Consider the following 23,074-nt stretch of genomic DNA (forward strand, 5'->3'; position numbering starts at 1 on the left):
AACAATGTCACAATTTCAGGGTTTATTTATATTTCCCCCCAAAAAAGATTAAAAAAAACGATATGTACCCAAAAATGGTGCCATTAAAAAGTACAACTAATCCCGCAAAAAACAATTCCTCATACAGCGATGTCAATGGAAAAATAAAAAAGTTATAGCTCTTTGAATGAGACTATAGAAAAATGACAAAAATAGCTTGGTCATTAGGGCCTAAAATAGGCTGGTCACTAAGAGGTTAAATCATCTGGTGGCTGTATTTTGGTTTGTTTACAATATTTTGCGCAAGTCGCATTAAAAGTCTGTACATTGCGCCTGTGTCTGAGACATCCTAAGCCTCCTCAATACTCGTCCCGTTAGATTACGTCTCAACGCAAGCACTATTTTATCTTCATTCATGTTCTCCCTCAGTGCCCGCGCACCCTGCAAAGTACGCGGGTAAAGAGGGAAAACATGAATGAAAATAAAATAGTGCTTGCGTTGAGACAATCTAAGAAAGAACGGGGGTGGGTATCAAGGAGGCTTAGGATGTCTCGGGCACAGGCGCAATGAACTTACTGTTAATGTGCATGCCCAATGAAATTGCTTTCAATGCGCATGCACAAAAAATTGTAGGTTTCTGAGCATGTGTCGGCGCAAGGGGAAGAAGACCGTAAGAGGAGCTTATCTGGAAGTCAAGATTGAAGAAGACGGAACGAGAGTCACGTGATACTAGACGGAATTAGAAGACATCTGCAGCTTTGAGGCGGTGGTAAGTATATTTAATAAATACTTGAATAAATATTTAATAGATATTGCTTGATTATTTTTCAAAAGTGAACAACCCCTTTAAGCTACCTCGTTTAACACCAATATTTTGTGCCAAACTTTTGACACACTTTGGTTAATTTTATGACATACCCCCTTTAAAAGACACTTTTAAAACGGTTTTAGTGAGGCCCAAAAGGTGAACACATAAATCTGGCACAAAACATGTACGCTAGTTTTTTGGCTCAAACAGAGCCAGAATTCTGATGCCTTCAGCTTAGTAAATTGACTCCATTAAATTGTATGCAAGTCAGTGCACTCTTGTAAACTGCAGCGGTCACATAAGCATACCTCCCAACTTCCAAGTATCACAAAGAGGGACAAACGATGTGGCGCGCGTAGCAATTTTTTCCTTTTAAGCAATGCCTCTAATCCCACCCAATTCCCGCACACACACACCTGGTTCAGCCCATACAGTATCATGCTCCCATAGTGCCTCCCACACAGTAGAATGCCAAATAGCTGCCACCACACAGTATAATGCCCCCAGATGCCCCCATACAGTATAAAGCCCACACAGATTCTCCCATGCAGAATACTGCCCACACAGATGCCACTATGCAGTATAATGCCCAACAGCTGATCCTATACAGCATAACGCCCATATAGCTGCCCAATACATTAAAATACCCTGATATAGTATGCCGCTTTAGATGCCCCCATACAGTATAATGCCTGCTAACCTCCCCCTAGATAGAGCCATTGGGACTTCCTTTAGGGTGGACGAAGTCAGGGGCTACTCCTGGAGCGGAATCCCCTGCCAGATCGTCGGCAACGGGGATTCCGCCCCAGAGGAGTCACTGACGTCACTGTCCATATATGGACAGTGACTTCAAGGGTTTCCCCGGGCACAGCGCTTAAAGAAGCACTGTGCCTGGGGAGTCTTCGGCGAGCGGTGGAGCTCTATCTGCCCTGAACTAATGCTGAAGCAGGGAGCTGACAGTTCCTTGATTCAGCATTGGGTTAAACTGTATCTGCGTCCTGAGGACGCAGATACAGTTGACAGCTGGACATACCGCCGGCTGCCCAGGACACCGCCCGGAATCTGGGACGATTGGGGGGTATGCTTGAGTGTCACTAGGGTGTAGCCCTAGCCTTAGGGCTCATGCACATGTCTGTTTCAGTTTTTCATCTGAGAAAAAAGGATCCGAGTGTCTGTCTTTTTTTAACGTCCGCTTTGCATCGTGCATCCGTTTTGCATCCATTATTCACGGATCAGTGAAAAAAATGGATGGTGTTATTTTGGTCACAATGGTATCCCAGCCCACTGAAACACCCATAGAAAGGTCATATGACTGTACAGGAGCAATTTTCTTTTTCTTTTTATAGCTCATCATGACAGACACTGGCTTTGAATAGAAAGGAACACTGTGCAATGAACTATTTAGGTCTGGAAGGCCGGTAGCATGATGCAGAGAAGGGGATTTCCAGCCATTGCCTAGAAATTGATCAGTTAAAAATGGATAACCATCCGTGCGTCTGTTTTTTTTTTATGAATCCTATAGACGTCAATGGGTAAAGTGCTCTATAAAAAAAACGTATCGGACAACGTGATCAGTGAAAAAAAAAACGGATGTGTGCATTGCCCTATAGGCTTCAGCCAGGCCATGGAGAATTTCATTACCCCCTCCCTGATGTAAACATATTGGGTAAAATCAGGACTTCTTAGCACAAGTCAACGCAATTTGAAGGAAATGTAAAATTATCTCCATTCCGAGTCTAGTGGAAAATATGCATTGCTTATTACCAAGTGTCAATATGCAGAACAAAAAAGGAAGAATATCACAGCACCAGAGAAAAAGATAATAAAAGTACCGGGTGCAGGCCTCAGTGAGAGTTGATCCAAAGTCCCTTGGGTAAGATCCACATACAGGATGTTCTGCCTGGTTTCTAATATGCAGAACAGCCATTGCTGACCGATACTGAACGTCCTCCTCACGTCCCCCAGCCGTAGATGCTTTCTATGCATGCATCAATTGTGGCACATGAGCTTTCTCAGTCATAGTGCTGACAGTGGCAGGAATTTAGTGCCCACAAGTGACAACTCATTTATGAATTATCAGACTAGATCTAAACTTTAGGCTAGAGCTACACATCAAAATCACAGTTGTAACCTCACCTGCAAGGTCGCGTTCTCTCCCATAAGGAACAATTATCGTTGCAACTGCATTTTTCCCCCCACAATTCACAAACGTCTTTATGACTCAAAAAAAATGAATCCCAAAGAATGCTTTTCTGATCTCAGGTTCATGAAGAGCTAGAAGATCCTAAGGGTATGTTCACACACACTAATTACGGACGTAAATCAGGCGTATTAACCCCAGAATTACGTCCAAAATTACGGCTTGAATGCGTTGACAAACATCTGGCCATTGAAAGCAATGGGCTGACGTTTGTCTGTTCACACGAGGCATATAAGTACGCGCCGCTGTCAAAAGACGGCGCGTAAATAGACGCCCGCGTCAAAGAAGTGGCCTGTCACTTCTTGGGGCGGGGCGTAATTGGAGCCGTTATTCATTGACTCCAATGAAAAGCAGCGCCATTTACGTCCGTAATGGACGCGGTGTTCAAGCGCCTGCACATGCCGTTACGGCTGAAATGACGGGGCTGTTTTCTCCTGAAAACAGCCCCGTAATTTCGGCCGTAACGGACGTGCACGTGTGAACATACCCTAAGGCTGGGTTCACACAACCTATTTTCAGACGTAAACGAGGCGTATTATGCCTCGTTTTACGTCTGAAAATAGGGCTACAATAGGTCGGCAAACATCTGCCCATTCATTTGAATGGGTTTGCCGACGTACTGTGCAGAGGACCTGTCATTTACGCGTCGTCGTTTGACAGCTGTCAAACGACGACGCGTAAATTGACTGCCTCGGCAAAGAAGTGCAGGACACTTCTTTGCAACGTAATTTGAGCCGTTCTTCATTGAAGTCAATGAAGAGCAGCTCAAGATTTACGAGCGTCACAGACGCCTCGCAGAATGCGAGGAGGAGCTTTTACGTCTGAAACGAGGCAGCTGTTTTCTCCTGAAAACAGTCTGTCATTTCAGACGTAAAAGCCTCTCATCGTGTGCACATACCCTAAACCTGAAAAGTTCAGCATGTGCCTTTCTTGCCATTACTCAGTCTTACATTGCCTTATTTAATATTACAATCTGTGAGGCCCAGATAGACGGACACAAGTCCACCGCACTAAATTATGTACATTTTAGCATGAATCCAGCACACTTTGCATCATTACTTCCTTGTTCAATTTCCAGGGTTACACAATAACGGTATTTATTACAAAAACAAAACAACAAAAGTAGAACAAAACTTGAACTACAGGACTTGGGCTGGGTTCACATACTGATGACATTTTGTGCTTCTGGTCCGGCGTCCAAAGCCGGGCAGGAAACCACTGCATGCAACGTTTTTCTGTCCAGCGAGGGTAGACATCCTGCGTTAAAATGGATGCAACTAATGCCAGAACTGCTCCCATAGGAAAGCATGGCACCAGTTCTGGCATTAGCGTTCCTCTGGCGTTTCTGTACCATCCCGGGGGAAAACTACACTGGATATTTTGGTACCCAACATTAATGACACCTGACGTCAAAGAAAGTGTGCCATGAATTTATGACTTTCGCGAGACCAGACCTGCTATAATTCTCTAATAAACAGAGTGCAGGGTTTATTTATTATTCATCACATCCACAGAGAGAAGATACGTATTCCCAGTTTTATCCACGCAGAATGCTCGTTCCGAAGGGGAGATCCATCAGAAAAACACTAGGCTTTAGAACGTAGACAAAAAAACGTCATCTCATGTGCTCTATTTGTACAAGGTAATAACTTTATATCATAAAATACAGAATATACAAACTAGAAACAGTATAAGAGAAGACGCGGATCATTTAAAGGCTTTGTAAACCTTAGACATTTTTATTTAAAAAAATAAAACGTTTTCAATCAGTGTGGTACAACTTTGTAATCACATTTAAAAATAATTTTAACTTTTTGAGATACAGCTACTTTGTATCCTGTATACAGAGCAGATGTTGTGTGAGCTGAGACCTGAATCCATCAGGTCAGCGGCACTGACAGGTTAAGGCATCATTTACACGAGCGTAATATACGCGCGTGCTTTTCACGCGTGTCGTACGCACATATATTACTCTATGGGGCAGTGCAGACAGTCCGTGGGTTTTGCGCAGCGTGAGTGCGTAAAACTCACGACAGGTTCTATATTTCAGCGTTTTTCGCGCATCACGCACGTCGCACGGAAGCACTTCTGTGCGAACTGCATGAGTCGCGCATCAGCTGTCAAACTGAATGTAAACAGAAAAGCACCACGTGCTTTTCTGTTTACAAACATCCAAACGGAGTGTCATAATGATGGCGGCTGCGCGAAAATCACGCAGCCGCGCATCATACACTGATGACACACGCAGCTGTTAAGTGCCTTTTGCGCACGCAAAACGCTGCATTTTTTGCATGCGCAAAACGCACACGCTCGTGTAAATCAGGCCTAAGTGTCAGCGGGTCCTGCGTGTCACTGACATGCAGGATCCACCTGTTATCCATCACATCTAAGTTATGAACTTAGGCCAGGACCACAGAGTTTTGATGCATTTTTTGGATCTGTTTTTTGAGCCAAACAAAAGGAGTGGACACCAAAGAATGGAGATGGATCAGTCTTTGCTATACACCTTTTCTTTCCTTTAGATCAACTTCTGGCTTCGGTTAAAATAAATTGCACCAAAAAACGGCATCAAAACTGAGTGATTTTACCCTCAGATGTGATTGATAACAGCTCGATCATGCGTGTCAGAGACACTGATATAAGCGCTAGATACAGCTGCTCTGCATACAGGATACAAAGCTGCTGTATCTCAAAAAGTAAAAATATTTTTTTTATAAAATGTACTTACAAAGTTGCACCAAACACACTGATAGACATTTTTATAAAAAAAATAAAAATACAACACGTTTTCAGAAGTGTACATAGCCTTTAAATGCTGCATCCACTGGATGACAATGTCAATGCGCATAAAAAAAAAAAAAATCATTCGGAGGGTGGTGAGCCGGACAGTTCTCATACAAAAAGAGCGTCTAAGGGGTCATGTCCAAATCATTGTCCTGTACATATTGCTAGTACAGGTCTGTATTATGGACATGTAGGCACTCTGTGTGCCGCTGTATGGTGAATACCTCCATAAGACTAATTCCAGGCGTGGCGGAAAAAAAACTGCCGTGCATTTTTCCGCAAATGCAAAGCCGCAAGTGTCACATGCAGATTTTACCCTTGGCATTGCAAAGGGTGAGAGTCCGCAACAAAATGGGCATGCTGCAGATTTTCACACTGATTTTTTTTCCGCTACATGTGGACGAGGCTTTAAAACCCCAATCCACATGCATTGTACTGTAAAATCACACACTGCAAATTAGTGGCTTAGTGAATTAGTCCCGCCACGTCCGAACATAACCTTACACACCACGCAATGGAGAATGCAAAGATTTTTGTCTTGTGAATTCTGATGTAGTCCGCATAGAATCAGCGGCACACAGAGGTAGAGTATGGGCTCATAGAAATTTCTATGGGCACGGTATTACAGATCAGTAAAACATGGATGTGTAAAGCAGCCACACACATGCACGAGCTCGTAGGTCTCATACACACGATGGTAGCTGTGTGCACGGTGAGTGATACGGCACGGACGGCAACAAGAGTGTCATCCGCGGGCCGTCCGCAAATCACAGACCATACACACTAGTGCTTGAGTTTAATGAGCCCAGACCGCAAATGCGGCCCTTAAAATTAAATGTTCTCATTTTTTTGCGATCCGGGGGCCCCCGGGCAATGCACAGACCATCGAAACCATACAATGTGCCCTATGCGCCAGATCAAAACTAACGTGAGACATCGCACTACAATATGGTTTGGTGTGATAATTGTGCACCGTATATTGTCATGATACCCCCGCCTTAACACATCTTGTAGCAGAACCATCCAGTTTTACATAATTGCTGCACATCATTCTGCAAGGTTCATATGGGCTCTAGGAAATACTCATTATTAGGCATTCCAGGTCCTGACTCTCGTAACCAATATCAAACATACAAAAGCCAGGAATTAATTAAAACAATGGAAACCTTGTTTGGAATGAAAAAGGCTTAAAAACAGGAAGAACAAGGAACACAAGTGTCATTATATAGAGCTTTCCATTACACAACATGGACCTTCTAAGATACAAGCAAACGAAGATTATATCATTGGAACTGTCACATAAGCAACATGAAAAAGTGTAACTAAAAGAAAAGTAAAGAAAGTTACGTGAATATGAGACATTTATTCCTCAGACTTGAGGTTCATTGTGTTATGTTGCAGAATTTACCGTCTTCAGATGACTATTACAACACAGGAAGCAAGAAGAAGAAGCAACACTTGACATTAGCACAGATCTAGAAGTCACAGGACATTTAAGGATACGAGATTGGACTTGTAATCGCTTTCTAACAAAGAATCGTCATGAAGACACCTGTCCAGGAAACATCACTTAGGAAGGACTCCTGTACATGGGATCTATTCTGGTCTAACACCTGATCTCCTACCAACTTCTCATTAGGTTTACTTTACTATATATGCTTGGAGTGGAAAAAATGTGGCTGTGTACATCTTTAGCAGACAGAATCCAGATCCAGGAAGACAAGTCACTTTCTTGGAGAAACTTCACACATAGAGGTCATACTCTGCTAGAACTGTGACCAGGACAGAAATCAAGGAAAGGCCCGAGGGAGTTCTGTCAAACCAAACACCCTGCACAATGTAATACCTATTTTCTTCCCTGTCCTGGTCTACCTGCCCTGTCACTTACCCCTTCTCTACCTCTTTACATATCCAACCAACACACAATCTCCTTCACCACTTACTGATTGTTCCTTACTCATCAGCCCTGTCGCTCTCACCTTTCTTTACCTAACCTCTCCCTATCCTTCTGACCCTTCTTTACCTACCCTCTCACCTTTTTTCTACCTACCCTCTCGCTGTCTCTATCTCTCCTGGCCTCCACTACTAACATACCCTCCTCTTACCACTCATCCAGTGGCGGACATACCATTGCTGCAGTCTGTACAGCGACACAGGGGCTCAGTAGGTTAGAGGGCCCACTGTCAACTAAAAACAGCCTTCCCCTGTCTATTAGATTGAATAAAAACGCCTGAGCTAATTGATTGTATGGCTAACGATTACCGATAGGTTGTTAGGAAGAATTAAAGGGTAACTAAACGTTCAAAAAACTTCTGACATGTCATAGTAACATATCAGAAGTTTTGATTGGTGGGGGTCCGAGCACTGAGACCCCACCAACCGCTAAAATGAAGGGGCAGAAGCACTCGCTTAGCCGCTTTGTTTCTGTTCGGCTTTTTCTGAAAATCCGATGTATCGGAGTACGGGCTCATAGACTTTCTGTTGAGCCCGTACTCCGCTACATCGATTTCCGTAAAAAGTCGAACAGAAACAAAGCGGCTCTGCGCTTACACAAGTGCTTCTGCAGCTTCGTTTTAGCGATTGGTGAGGGTCTCTGTGATCAGACCCCCACCAATCAAAACTTCTGACATGTCACTGTGACATGTCAGAAGTTTGTTGAACGTTTAGTTACCTTTTAAGGGGGATCTATGATGAGATATTGGAGATCAGGGGGCCCTTATATACTGTCCTTGCACAGGGGCCCTCAACTGTCTGTGTCTGCCCTGTATTCATCACCTTCACTGCTCCCTCCTCCTGCCCCTTCTTCACTCTCTACTCTCCTCCTGCCCCTTCTTCACTCTCTACTCTCCTCCTGCCCCTTCTTCACTCTCTACTCTCCTCCTGCCCCTTCGCTAAATATCCACTTCTTTCCTTAACTTTTCCCTGCCACTGGTTCACCTACTACCCTCCTGTCCTTCTGACCCACCTTACATACCCTCTTACCATTCCTCACCTCGCTCCTCCTGCCCCTTCACTCTCCTCATCCCCGTCTCCCCCTTTGCCATCCACTTTGTTACTTTCTTTCCTTACCTCTTCTTCACCTCCTCTACCCCTCACCTCCTACAATGCACTGTACACCTTCCCCATCTCTCTTGTGAGACTCTCCGTCCCCTACTCCCCGGCTTCCAGCCCTCCTCCCCCTCCTGCTCTCACTTCTACCTGTTCTCTTCCCGCCCGTCACAAGTCTCCAGTATGTGACTAGGTTTCTTGTACTTTCCCGTCCTCTCAGTGTCACTCTGGATCTCCTCAGGTTCCCTCCACTCCCCGGTGTCACTTCTGAACTTTTCTCAACTTCGTCGTCTTACCTGCACTTTCGAGCGGACACTCCAGATGAACGGGGTCCGGTCCTTGGCGGGGGACCCCGGGTTGTCGGCGCTTCCTTATTCCGCTGTGTGCGAGAACTGTCCGGGCTCAGCCCTCCTACTGCCCGACTACACCCTCCTCCTCCTTCCGAGCACCTCCCCTGTGTACGAGGCTGCTCACTGCACTGTACACAGCGCCTCACCTCCGCCCTGTCTCCTCTCCGTGTAGTAATTCTTATCACCTCTGCGACATTTCTCTATTTCCTTATACTTCTGCCCGAAAATTCCCTCTTCCTTCCTCCGCCTCCGACCACATTCACTTTCTACGCATAAGCATCTTGTCTTACCTGAGGAAAGCGCCACAGATCCTCCAGATGTGACAAGTGGCTGCCGCAGGACTTGCTGCTGTTCATGTGCGACAAAGAATGGATAAACCGCAGCACTCCCAAGTAGAAAAATAAAGAGGATTCACCAAGGAACATGTCTCAACCCTTCCTGGGGTCTTTATCAAGCAAGTACAGAGGGCATAGTATTTATAATCAGTCAGCAATCAAGTCCCTCCCCAAAAGAATGATACAATAATTCATCAATAATTCATAGAGATATAGAAGTAATATATTATCAATGTGTAGAAAACAATTACAAGTGTGCATGTTGTGATAAACCAACAAAAGGCATTCAAAACAATGTCTAAGGGTGTGTTCACACACAGCGTATTTGCTGCAAGATTTACGGGTGTATTACACAAAATAGATGAGATTTAACACGCTGCAGAAAATTTCCGTGCAGAAATAGACCTGTGGTGCAGATGTCTATTAATCCGCAGGATGTCAATTTATTCCGTGGAATGGTTGCAGATTTTACCAATTGAGTTCAACGGGAAAGTAAAAATCTGCAACAAATGGCAAATCTTGCGTTTTTTGCTGTGCAATTGCTGCATTTCCGCAGCGTAAATCACAACTAGAAGAAAAATGCAAAACCTTTTTCTGCTTAACCCCTTAACGACATGTCACGTACTGCCCTAATAAAGGCCCCCCAGGTCTGCCATCTTTGTACTCTTGGGCTTCAAAGGAGACTGTCAGAATCATTAGTATTGCAATATATCATGCAAGCGATCCAACGATCGCTGCTTCAAGTCCTCTAGGGGGAATAAAAAAAAAGCAAAAAACTGTTAAATAAAGATTTTTATAATGTTCAAAAAAATATTAAAAGTTAAAAAAAAAAACTTTTCCCATTTTTCCCTAAAGCAATGTTAAAAAATAAAATAAAAGTTAACATAACTGGTATCGGCGCGTCCGTAAAAGTCAGAATTATCACAATATAGCGTTATTTAATGCGCTCGGTGAACGACGTAAAAAAAACCAAATATATAAAACATGCAAATTGCTGTTTTTTGGTCACCTTAGCTCTCCGAAAAAAAGGAATAAAAAGTGATCAAAAAGTCGCATGTACCCCAAAATGGTATCGGTGAAAACTACAGCTCGCCCCGCAAAATTGATGGAAAAATAAAAAAGTTATGGCTCCCAGAACATGGCGACAGAAAACGTTTATTTTTTTTAGCAAAAAGTTGTATTTTTTTAAAAGTGGTAAAACATAAAACAAAACATAAATTTGGTATCGCCGTAATCGTATCGACCTGTAGAATAAGGTGAATATGTCGTTTTTACCACCTTATGGACGCAGTAAAAACAAAACCCCTCCAAAAAATGGTGTAATCGCTGTTTTTTGCCCATTTCACCCCACAAATAATTATTTTTAAGATTCCCAGTACATTATGCAGTACAATAAATGGTGCCATGAAAAACTACAACTTGTCCCACAAAAAACAAGACCTCATATGGCTATGTCGACGAAGAAATAGAAAAGTTATGGCTTTTTGAAGGCGGGAAGGAAAAAACAAAAATGAAAAAATTCAAATTGGCCTGGTCTTTAACCCCTTCCCGCTCCTGGACGTATTATTAGGTCATAGTAGCTGTATCATTCGCACTCCATGACCTAATAGTATATCACTGGAGTAACGGCCATTTCGGCCGTCTTCCCGAAACATACAGAAGCTGTGACAGCTGCTGTCTCGTACAGCAGCTGCCGCAGATCCTACAGCGGAGACCGACCGCTGTGTCCCCGCTGATTAACTCCTTAAAAGCCGCGTTCAATAGCGATCGCAGCTTTTCAGGGGTTAAACCACCAGCGACAGCCCGCTACACAATAGCGGCCGGCGATGGTGGCTATGGCAACTGAACGCATAGCAATAGCGTCTGGCTATGCCATCAACGGAAGCCTAGTGGGTCCTGACAAAGTCAGGACCCACTATGCTTGCTGTCAGTGAGTAGCTGACAGCTCTAATACACTGCGCTGTGCATGTAGTTCAGTGTAATAGAATAGCGATCAGGGCCTCCTGCCCTCAAGTCCCCTAGTGGGACAAAGTAATAAAGTAAAAAAAAGTTGTGTAAAAATAAGAAAATAAAAGTTATAAAAGTAAAAAGCCCCCTTATCAGTCCTTTATTATTAATAAAAATAGATAAACAAATAAATTATACATAATTGGTATCGCCTCGTCCATAACGGCCTGAACTACAAAATTATTTCGTTATTTATCCCGCACGGTGAAGGCCGTAAAAGAAAATAATAATAAACCGTACCACAATCAAAATCTTTTTGTCACTTCACCTCCCAAAAAGTGGAATAAAAAGAGATCAAAAAGTCGCATGTACCTAAAAATGGTACTGATGGAAACTACAGGTCGTTACGCAAAAAATAAGTCCTCGCACGGCTTTATTGATGGAAAAATAAAAAAGTTCTGGCTCTTAGAATAAGGTAACACAAAAATAAAATTATTTGATACAATAAGTATTTTATTGTGCAAACGCCATAAGACATAAAAAAAACTATAAACATCTGGTATCGCTGTAATCGTATCGCCCCGCAGAATAAAGTGAATATGTCATTTATAGCGCACGGTGAACGCTGTAAAAAAAAAATACTATAAAAAAACAATAGTAGAATTGCTGTTTTTTAGTCACCGCGCCACTTAAAAACAGAATAAGAACTGATCAAAAAGTCGCATGCACCCCAAGAAAACTACAATGGATTCCTCAAGGGGTCTAGTTTCCAAAATAGGGTCACTTTTGGGGGGTTTCCACTGTTTTGGCACCACAAGACCCCTTCAAACCGGACATGGTGCCTAATAAAAAGGAGGCCTCAAAATCCACTAGGTGCGCCTTTGCTTCGGAGGCCGGTGCTTCAGTCCATTACCGCACTAGGGCCACATGTGGGATATTTCTCAAATCAGCAGAATCTGGGTAATAAGTATTGAGTTGCATTTCTCTGATAAAACTTTTTCTGACAAAAAAAATAAATATGTCAATTTCACCTCTACTTTGCTCTAAATTCCGGTGAAACACCTAAAGGGTTAATAAACTTTCTAAATGAATACTTTGAGTGGTCTAGTTTCTAAAATGGGGTGTTTCATAGGGGTGTCTAATATATAGGTTCCTCAAAGCTACTTCAGAACTGAACTGGAACCTAAAAAAAATAAATTAGGCAATACTTCACTTCTTACATTATACTGATAATGAGCAGTGCCCACCTTGAGATGACCCCAGTTTTGACCGTTTGTATAAACGGAGACCCCTATTAGACCGTTTCAGTGCCCGGTTTTCCCAAGCATACACGCCGGAGAAGTGTATTTATATTGATGAGTCCTTGGTACATTTTAACCCCTTCCCGACATCCGCCGTATATATACGGTGCACGCCGGGTGGGGGAATATGGAGCGGGCTCACGGGCTGAGTCCGCTCCATAGAGCGAGTGTGTCGGCTGTGTGTTACAGCCGACACTTCCGGGTTACAAGCGGGATCGCGCTTTAGCGCGATCCCGCTTGTTTAACCCGTTAAATGCCACGTTTGATAGAGATCGCAGCATTTAAATTACGAAAAACAGGGGGGCGACCCCCTGTAATGTCTCAACGGCCCCCCCGCGGCGAGATCGGGGGCAGCCGTTGGTTCACACGGCTGCCTGGGGGTCTGACGAAGTCCCCAGGTCCGCCATCTTGGTACTCCTATGAAGCTCTGCCTCCGGCAGGGCTTCATAGGAGACTGTCAGAATCACGATATACTGCAATACATTAGTATTGCAGTATATCATGCAAGCGATCTAACGATTGCTGGTTGAAGTCCTAATAAACATTTGTTAAATAAGGTTTTTTATTTTGTGTAAAAAAATATTAAAAGTTCAAAAAACCCCCCTTTTCCCATCTTCCCCCTAGAGCATAGTAAAAAATTTAATAAATAAACATAATTGGTATCTCCGCGTCCGTAAAAGTCTGAACTATCACAATATATCATTATTTAACCCGCACGGTGAACGCCGTAAAAAAAATAAATTGTAAACGCAAGAATCTCTATTTTTTGTTCACCTAATCTCCCACAAAAGATGAAATAAAAAGTGATGAAACGTCACATTTACACCAAAATGGTATTATTAAAAACTACAGCTTATGCTGCAAAAAATAAGCCCTTATACCACTTAATCGACGGAAAAATAAAGACGTTACGGCTCTCGGAATTTGGCGAAACAAAATAAATTTTCTTTTTTACACTTAGGTTTTTACTTATAAAAGTAGTAAAATATAGAAAAACCTACACATATTTGGTATCGGCGTAATCGTATTGACCCATAGAATGAAATTAACATATTGTTTTAATTGTACAGTGAATTCCGTAAAAATGGTGCGCAAAAAACCATGGCGGAATCGCTTGTTTTTTAATTTTCTACCCCACAAATAATTTTTTTCCTGTTTCCTAGTACATTATACGGCAAAATAAATGGTGCTACTCAAAAACTACAACTTGTCCCGCAAAAATCAAGCCCTCATAGTACTATATCAACGGAAAAATAAAGGCGTTATGACCCACTCTTCAACTGCCTCGCTTCCAGAAGTCCTGCGGCATGCGGCACTGCTAGAAGAAATCTGAGAGGCCTCCCTAAGACTCTGCTTGGGCAAACACTCAGAAGGGGTGAGAGCTGGGCACAATCTAGCAGCAATATATTGTGTGTCAAGTACAAGGACAAGAGAGATGTCCTTGTATTGACAACAATACATGCCCACACCAATACCCATATACATGTACGAGGTACCAGTACAGAGACCCCCAAACCAGACTGCATCCTGGACTACAATAGGTACATGGGAGGGGTGGACTTGTCAGATCAAGAACTGAAGCCCTACAGCGCCATGCGGTGTGGTATAAGAAGCTGGCCGTGCACATCATTATCAAGAGCCTAATCTTTAGGAACCAAGAAGGGGGGGCACCCAGTACTTCTGGAAGCGGGGCCACACTGTTAGGGATCTGCCAGGTACTTCATCTAGGTATACTCCTGGGATTAATCAATCCACACCTGAGGCCAGACCTGTTCGACTGACACCATCTCCCACCAACCAGGGTGGCAGGCTCAGGAGTGGGAGAGCCTATCGCGGCCTGGTCTGTCGGAGTTAGCTCCGCCCCCTGTCCTTTATTACCTGCCCTGTTCTCTCCCTCAGTGCTTGTAATTCTTTTGGATTCCTGGCCCCACTGCTGCTTGCTCCAGCCTGCTTCTGCCGTGCTTCTGTCTTGCTGCAGTTCTGCTTGACCTGCTTTGCCCCTGGCTTGCTTCTGTCTCCTTGCCCGCTTGGGTGTACTCACTTCGTCCTGGTCCTGACTGTCCGTTCGCCGCTCCGTTTCCTCGTGGCGTTCCGTGGCTACTGCCCCTTCCCTTGCATGTTCCCTGTTTGTTTCCCTGTGCACTTAGACAGCGTAGGGACCGCCGCCCAGTTGTACCTCGTCGCCTAGGGCGGGTCGTTGCAAGTAGGCAGGGACAGGGCGGTGGGTAGATTAGGGCTCACTTTCCCTTCACCTCCTTCCGGCCATTACATAATTACAAGCCCTTACCTAGTCTACCATTTCTCCTACGCTGACGCTATCATGGACCCCCTTGAGACCCTGGCCCAGCAGATGCAGGGCCTCTCCCTACAGGTCCAGGCCCTGGCCCAAAGGGTCAATCAGGGTGACGCTGCTTTAGTAGTACCCCTCACCTCACCTCTAGAACCCGACCTCAAGTTACCTGACCGGTTCTCAGGAGACCGTAAGACGTTTCTCTCCTTCCGGGAGAGTTGCAGACTGTATTTCCGCCTAAAGCCCCACTCCTCAGGTTCCGAGAACCAGCGGGTGGGTATCATCATATCCCGACTCCAGGAAGGGCCCCAAGAGTGGGCCTTCTCCTTGGCTCCTGACGCCCCTGAACTTTCCTCTGTTGATCGCTTTTTCTCTGCCCTCGGCCTCATTTACGACGAGACTGACAGGACTGCCTTAGCCGAGAGTCAGCTGGTGACCTTACGTCAGGGTAGGAGACCGGTTGAGGAATACTGTTCTGATTTTAGGAAGTGGTGCGTAGCTTCTCAGTGGAACGATCCGGCCCTAAGGTGCCAGTTTAGGTTAGGATTATCTGACGCCCTGAAGGATCTGCTGGTTAACTACCCCTCGTCTGACTCCCTTGACCAGGTTATGGCCCTAGCAGTACGACTTGACCGACGTCTCAGGGAACGTCAGCTAGAACGCTTCAGTGTGCTCCCCTCTGACTTTTCTGCGATCCCCCCCGAGGTCCCGTCTCCTCGCCCCTCCACGGAGGACTCGGAGGTACCTATGCAACTCGGGGCCTCCATGTCCCCTCGACAACGTAGGGAGTTTCGCAGAATGAATGGTCTCTGCTTCTACTGTGGGGACGACAAGCATCTACTGAACACCTGTCCCAGGCGCAAGAATAAGAAGCCGGAAAACTTCCGCGCCTAAGTGATCATCGGGGAGGTCACTTGGGCGCACAGGTATTTCCCGTTAATGTGAAACGCAATAAAATTTTGCTTCCCTTTCAGGTCTCGTTTGGTGGTCGGTCTGCCACGGGCAGTGCTTTCGTGGATTCAGGGTCATCTGCTAATATCATGTCTGCGGAATTTGCTATGTCTCTAAAGATGCCTTGTATTGATTTACCTTATCCTATCCCTGTAGTAGGAATCGACTCAACTCCTCTTGCTAATGGTTATTTTACTCAGCATACTCCTGTTTTTGAACTCCTTGTTGGCTCCATGCATTTGGAGCAGTGCTCTGTACTGGTGATGCAGGGATTATCGTCTGATCTGGTTTTAGGCCTTCCCTGGTTGCAGTTGCATAATCCCACGTTTGATTGGAATACTGGGGACCTCACCAAATGGGGTAATGAATGTCTTATGTCTTGTCTTTCTGTTAACTCTATTTCTCCCCGGGAGGAGGTAAACACGCTTCCTGAGTTTGTTCAGGACTTCGCCGATGTGTTTTCTAAGGAGGCCTCCGAGGTGTTGCCCCCCCATAGAGATTTCGATTGCGCTATCGATTTGATGCCCGGTGCCAAGCTTCCTAAGGGTAGGATATTTAATCTTTCATGTCCTGAACGTGAAGCCATGAGGGTGTATATCCAAGAATGCCTGGCCAAGGGTTTCATTCGCCCCTCGACTTCTCCTGTAGGTGCTGGCTTCTTCTTCGTGGGGAAGAAGGATGGTGGTCTTAGGCCGTGCATTGATTATCGTAACCTGAATAAGGTCACCGTAAGGAACCAGTACCCACTTCCTTTGATTCCGGATCTTTTTAATCAGGTTCAGGGAGCCCAATGGTTTTCTAAGTTCGATCTACGGGGGGCATATAACCTTATCCGCATCAAAGAGGGGGATGAGTGGAAAACTGCGTTCAACACACCCGAGGGTCATTTCGAATACCTGGTCATGCCCTTTGGGTTGTGTAATGCCCCTGCTGTCTTCCAGAATTTTATTAATGAAATCCTGAGAGAGTACCTGGGTAATTTTCTTGTTGTGTACCTTGATGACATACTGGTGTTTTCCAAGGACTGGTCCTCCCACGTGGAGCATGTCAGGAAGGTGCTCCAGGTCCTTCGGGAGAATAATCTGTTTGCTAAGACTGAAAAATGTGTCTTTGGGGTACAGGAGATACCATTTTTAGGGCAAATCCTCACTCCTCATGAATTCCGCATGGACCCTGCCAAGGTTCAGGCTGTGGCGGAATGGGTCCAACCTGCCTCCCTTAAGGCGTTACAGTGTTTTTTAGGGTTCGCCAACTATTACAGGAGATTTATTGCCAACTTCTCGGTCGTCGCTAAGCCTCTTACGGACCTTACCCGCAAGGGTGCGGATGTCCTCCATTGGCCCCCTGAGGCCGTCCTGGCCTTTGAGACCCTCAAGAAGTGCTTTATCTCGGCCCCCGTGCTGATTCAGCCCAACCAAGAGGAGCCATTTATTGTGGAGGTTGACGCATCCGAGGTGGGAGTGGGGGCCGTCTTGTCCCAGGGTACCAGCTCCCTCACCCATCTCCGCCCCTGTGCTTACTTCTCTAGGAAGTTTTCGCCCACGGAGAGTAACTATGATATTGGCAACCGCGAACTTCTAGCCATTAAATGGGCTTTTGAGGAGTGGCGGCACTTCCTGGAGGGGGCCAGACACCAGGTAACGGTCCTTACGGATCACAAGAATCTGGTTTTCCTAGAATCGGCCCGGAGGCTTAATCCTAGACAAGCTCGGTGGGCACTATTCTTTACCAGATTTAATTTCTTGGTTACCTATAGGGCTGGGTCCAAGAATATTAAGGCTGATGCTCTGTCACGTAGTTTCATGGCCAATCCTCCTTCTGAGAAGGATCCTGCTTGTACTTAACCCCCTGGTATAATCGTCTCTGCCACGGATTCTGATTTAGCTTCTGATATCGCGGCTGATCAGGGTGCAGCTCCCGGGAACGTCCCTGGGGACAAACTGTTTGTTCCCCTGCAATACCGGCTGAGGGTACTCAGGGAAAACCATGACTCCGCTCTATCTGGTCATCCTGGCATCTTGGGCACCAAACACCTCATTACCAGAAACTATTGGTGGCCTGGGTTGCCTAAAGACGTTAGAGCTTACGTCGCCGCTTGTGAGGTTTGCGCTAGGTCCAAAACCCCTAGGTCCCGACCTGCGGGCCTACTACGTTCCTTGCCCATTCCCCAGAGACCTTGGACCCATATCTCCATGGATTTTATCACCGATTTGCCTCCATCTCAGGGCAAGTCGGTGGTGTGGGTGGTAGTCGACCGCTTCAGCAAGATGTGCCACTTTGTGCCCCTTAAGAAGCTACCTAACGCCAAGACGTTAGCTTCTTTGTTTGTGAAACACATCCTGCGTCTCCATGGGGCCCCAGTCAATATCGTTTCTGACAGAGGGGTACAATTTGTTTCCTTATTTTGGAGAGCTTTTTGTAAAAAGTTGGAGATTGATCTGTCCTTCTCCTCCGCCTTCCATCCCGAAACTAATGGCCAAACGGAAAGGACCAACCAATCCCTGGAACAATATTTAAGATGTTTCATCTCTGACTGTCAATTCGATTGGGTCTCATTCCTTCCCCTTGCTGAATTTTCCTTGAATAACCGGGTCAGTAACTCGTCAGGGGTCTCCCCGTTTTTCTGTAATTTCGGGTTTAACCCAAGATTCTCCTCCGTCTCCCCTGGTTGTTCCAATAATCCTGAGGTAGAGGATGTTCATCGGGAACTGTGCACTGTCTGGGCCCAGGTTCAGAAGAACCTAGAGGCGTCCCAGAGCGCACAAAAGATTCAGGCGGATAGTAGACGTTCTGCTAACCCCCGGTTTGTCGTCGGGGATTTGGTCTGGTTGTCGTCCAGGAACTTGCACCTTAAGGTCCCGTCCAGGAAGTTTGCTCCCCGATTTATTGGACCTTATAAGATCATTGAAGTCCTCAACCCTGTATCCTTCCGTCTGGAGCTCCCCCCATCATTTCGCATACATGACGTCTTCCATGCCTCCCTCCTTAAACGCTGCTCCCCGTCCTGGTCCCCCTCGAGGATACCTCCTGTTCCCGTTCTCACCCCTGAGGGGGTGGAATTCGAGGTGGCCAAGATTATGGACAGTAGGATGGTCCAGGGCTCCCTCCAGTACCTGGTCCATTGGAGAGGATACGGGCCGGAGGAGAGGACTTGGGTACCTGCCCGTGATGTTCACGCTGGGGTATTGATCAGGAGGTTCCACCTTCTCTTCCCCACTAAACCGGGTCCCCTTAGTAAGGGTCCGGTGGCCCCTCATAAAAGGGGGAGTACTGTTAGGGATCTGCCAGGTACTTCATCTAGGTATACTCCTGGGATTAATCAATCCACACCTGAGGCCAGACCTGTTCGACTGACACCATCTCCCACCAACCAGGGTGGCAGGCTCAGGAGTGGGAGAGCCTATCGCGGCCTGGTCTGTCGGAGTTAGCTCCGCCCCCTGTCCTTTATTACCTGCCCTGTTCTCTCCCTCAGTGCTTGTAATTCTTTTGGATTCCTGGCCCCACTGCTGCTTGCTCCAGCCTGCTTCTGCCGTGCTTCTGTCTTGCTGCAGTTCTGCTTGACCTGCTTTGCCCCTGGCTTGCTTCTGTCTCCTTGCCCGCTTGGGTATACTCACTTCGTCCTGGTCCTGACTGTCCGTTCGCCGCTCCGTTTCCTCGTGGCGTTCCGTGGCTACTGCCCCTTCCCTTGCATGTTCCCTGTTTGTTTCCCTGTGCACTTAGACAGCGTAGGGACCGCCGCCCAGTTGTACCTCGTCGCCTAGGGCGGGTCGTTGCAAGTAGGCAGGGACAGGGCGGTGGGTAGATTAGGGCTCACTTTCCCTTCACCTCCTTCCGGCCATTACACACACGCATCGTACCAGGGCAACACTTTCCAGAAGAAGGGAACAAGTTAAAAGAGGTGCAAAGTCTGCTATAAGAGGGGGATAAGGGTGGACACAATATATCAATGTGACACGTGTCCCGAAAAATAAGGGCTCTGTATGATAGAGTGTTTTAAAATGTATCATACATCCCTTAGATTTTTAATCTACCCTGACGCACTCCGCACAGCTTATCGCCCTCATCTTTCCCTTCTGAGCCCTGCTATGTGCCCAGGCAGCTGATAACGGCCACATGTAGGGTATTGCCGTACCCAGAAGAACCCACATTACAGTTTATGGGGTGTATATCTCCGGTGGCGCATGCTGGGCACAATATATTGGACACTGAAATGGCATAGATATATAGAAAATGGCAAATCTCACACTGCACCATCTGCTGCGCATTACCTTTTACACAATACCTGTGGGGTCAAAAGGCTCACTACACCTCTAGATGAATGTCTTAAGGGGTGTAGTTTTTAAAATGGGGTCACTTCTCAGGGGTTTCAACTGTACTGGTACCTCAGGGGCTTCTGAATACAGGACTTAGCACCAGAAAAGCTCCAGTAGGCCAAATGGTGGTCCTTTCCTTCTGAGTCCTCCCATGGGCCCAAACGGCAGTTTATCACCACAAATGGGGTATTGCCGCACTTAGGACAAATTGGGCAACAAAATTGGGTATTTTGTTCCCTGTGAAAATAAGAAATTTTGATAAAAAATTATATCTTATTGGAAAAAATGTCATTTTTTTAATTTCACAGCCCAATCCAAATACGTGCTGTGAAAAAACTGTGCGGTCAAAATGGTAACAACAAACATAAATCAATTACTTGAGGGGTGTAGTTTCCAAAATGGGGTCACTTCTGGTGGGTTTCCATTGCTTTGATACCTCTGGGGCTCTGCAAATGCGACATGGCACCCGAAAACCAATCCAGCAAAATCTGGACTCCAACAAACACATAGCGCTCCTTTCCCTCTGAGCCCTCCCATGGGCCCAAACGGCAGTTTATCACCACAAATGGGGTTTGCCGCACTCAGGACAAATTGGGCAACAAAATGGGGTATTTTGTTCCCTGTGAAAATAAGAAATTTTGATAAAAAATGACATCTTATTGGAAAAAATTTAATTTTTTTAATTTCACAGCCCAATCCAAATACGTGCTGTGAAAAAACTGTGCGGTCAAAATGGTAACAACAACCATAAATCAATTCCTTGAGGAGTGTAGTTTCCAGAATGGGGTCACTTCTGGAGGGTTTCCGTTGCTTAAAATATATTCTAATAAAAAAGAGGCCCCCAAAATGCACTAGGTGCTTCTTTGCTTCTGGGTTAGTGTTTTAGTCCACGAGCGCACTAGAGACACGTTGGACATTTCTAAAAACTGCAGAACCTGGTGTAATGGCAGGAAGGAGGTGAAGGGAACAAGTGAGCCCTAATCTACCCACCGCCCTGTCCCTGCCTACTTGCAACGACCCGCCCTAGGCGACGGGGTACAACTTGGCGGCGGTCCCTACGCTGTCTAAGTGCAAGGGAGTACAAACAGGGAACACGCAAGGGAATACAGTAGCCCACGGAACGCCGCGAGGAAATGGAGCGGTGAATGAGCCAGTCAGGATCAGGAAGTAGTGGAGTATACAAACGGGAGCACGGAGCAGAAGCAAGCCAGGGGCAGAGCAACGCAGGATAAACGGAACTGAAGCAAGGCAGAAGCACGGAAGAAGCAGGCTGGAGCAAGGCAGCAGTGGGGCCAGGAATCCAAGAAGAATAACAAGCAAGGAGGAAGAGAAAACGGCAGGTATAAATGGACAGGGGGCGGAGCTAACTCTGACTGACCAGGCCGCGATAGGCTCTCCCACTCCTGAGCCTGCCACCCTGATTGGTGGGAGCAGGTGTCAGTCTCAGAGGTCTGGCCTCAGGTGTCGACTGATTAATCCTGGGAGTATACCCAGACGTAGTGCCTGGCAGATCCTCTACAGTACTCCCCCTTTTATGAGGGGCCACCGGACCCTTACTAAGAGGACCCGGTTTAGTGGGGAAGAGAAGGTGGAACCTCCTGATCAATACCCCAGCGTGAACATCTCGAGCAGGTACCCAAGTCCTCTCCTCCGGCCCGTATCCTCTCCAATGGACCAGGTACTGGAGGGAGCCCTGGATCATCCTACTGTCCACAATCTTGGCCACCTCGAATTCCACCCCCTCAGGGGTGAGAACGGGAACAGGAGGTTTCCTCGAGGGGTACCAGGACGGGGAGCAGCATTTCAGGAGGGAGGCATGGAAGACGTCGTGTATGCGAAAGGATGGGGGCAGCTCCAGACAGAAGGATACAGGGTTGAGGACTTCAATGACCTTATAAGGTCCAATAAATCGGGGAGCAAACTTCCTGGACGGGACCTTAAGGCGCAAGTTCCTCGACGACAACCACACCAGATCCCCGACGACAAACCGGGGGTTAGCAGAACGTCTACAATCAGCCTGAATCTTTTGTACGCTCTGGGACGCCTCTAGGTTCTTCTGAACCTGGGCCCAGACTGTGCACAGTTCCCGATGAACGTCCTCTACCTCGGGATTATTGGAACAACCAGGGGAAACGGAGGAGAACCTAGGATTAAACCCGAAATTACAGAAAAACGGGGAGACCCCTGACGAGTTACTGACCCGGTTATTCAGGGAAAATTCGGCGAGGGGAAGGAATGAGACCCAATCAAATTGACAGTCAGAAATGAAACACCTTAAATATTGTTCCAGGGATTGGTTAGTCCTTTCCGTTTGGCCATTAGTTTCGGGATGGAAGGCGGAGGAGAAGGATAGATCGATCTCCAACTTTTTACAAAAAGCTCTCCAAAATAAGGAAACAAATTGTACCCCTCTGTCCGAAACAACATTGACAGGGACCCCATGGAGACGCAGAATGTGTTTCACAAACAAAGAAGCTAACGTCTTGGCGTTAGGTAGTTTCTTAAGGGGCACAAAGTGGCACATCTTGCTGAAGCGGTCTACTACCACCCACACCACCGACTTGCCCTGAGATGGAGGCAAATCGGTGATAAAATCCATGGAGATATGGGTCCAAGGTCTCTGGGGAATGGGCAAGGAACGTAGTAAGCCCGCAGGTCGGGACCTAGGGGTCTTGGACCTAGCACAGACCTCACAAGCGGCGACGTATGCCCTAACGTCTTTAGGCAACCCAGGCCACCAATAGTTTCTGGTAATGAGGAGTTTGGTA

At 46.2% G+C, this 23,074-nt stretch overlaps 1 protein-coding gene across 3 annotated transcripts in view; it reads right to left on the reverse strand.

Annotated features, from left to right (window-relative positions):
• Positions 1-9,607, reverse strand: part of PRKCD (protein kinase C delta) — a 79,623-nt gene extending 70,016 nt beyond the window's left edge. For 2 of the 3 annotated variants that reach the window (XM_075833743.1, XM_075833740.1), the window contains exon 1: positions 9,116-9,309. The gene's annotated coding sequence lies outside the window, so the exon portion shown is untranslated. Of the gene's footprint in view, positions 1-9,115; positions 9,310-9,459 lie in introns of those variants that run through there. The other variant, XM_075833741.1, reaches the window with a different exon arrangement.
• Positions 9,608-23,074: the final 13,467 nt, after the last annotated feature.

The sequence above is a fragment of the Rhinoderma darwinii genome, chromosome 7 (assembly GCF_050947455.1).
Source record: "Rhinoderma darwinii isolate aRhiDar2 chromosome 7, aRhiDar2.hap1, whole genome shotgun sequence".
NCBI classification, from domain to species: Eukaryota; Metazoa; Chordata; class Amphibia; order Anura; family Rhinodermatidae; genus Rhinoderma; species Rhinoderma darwinii.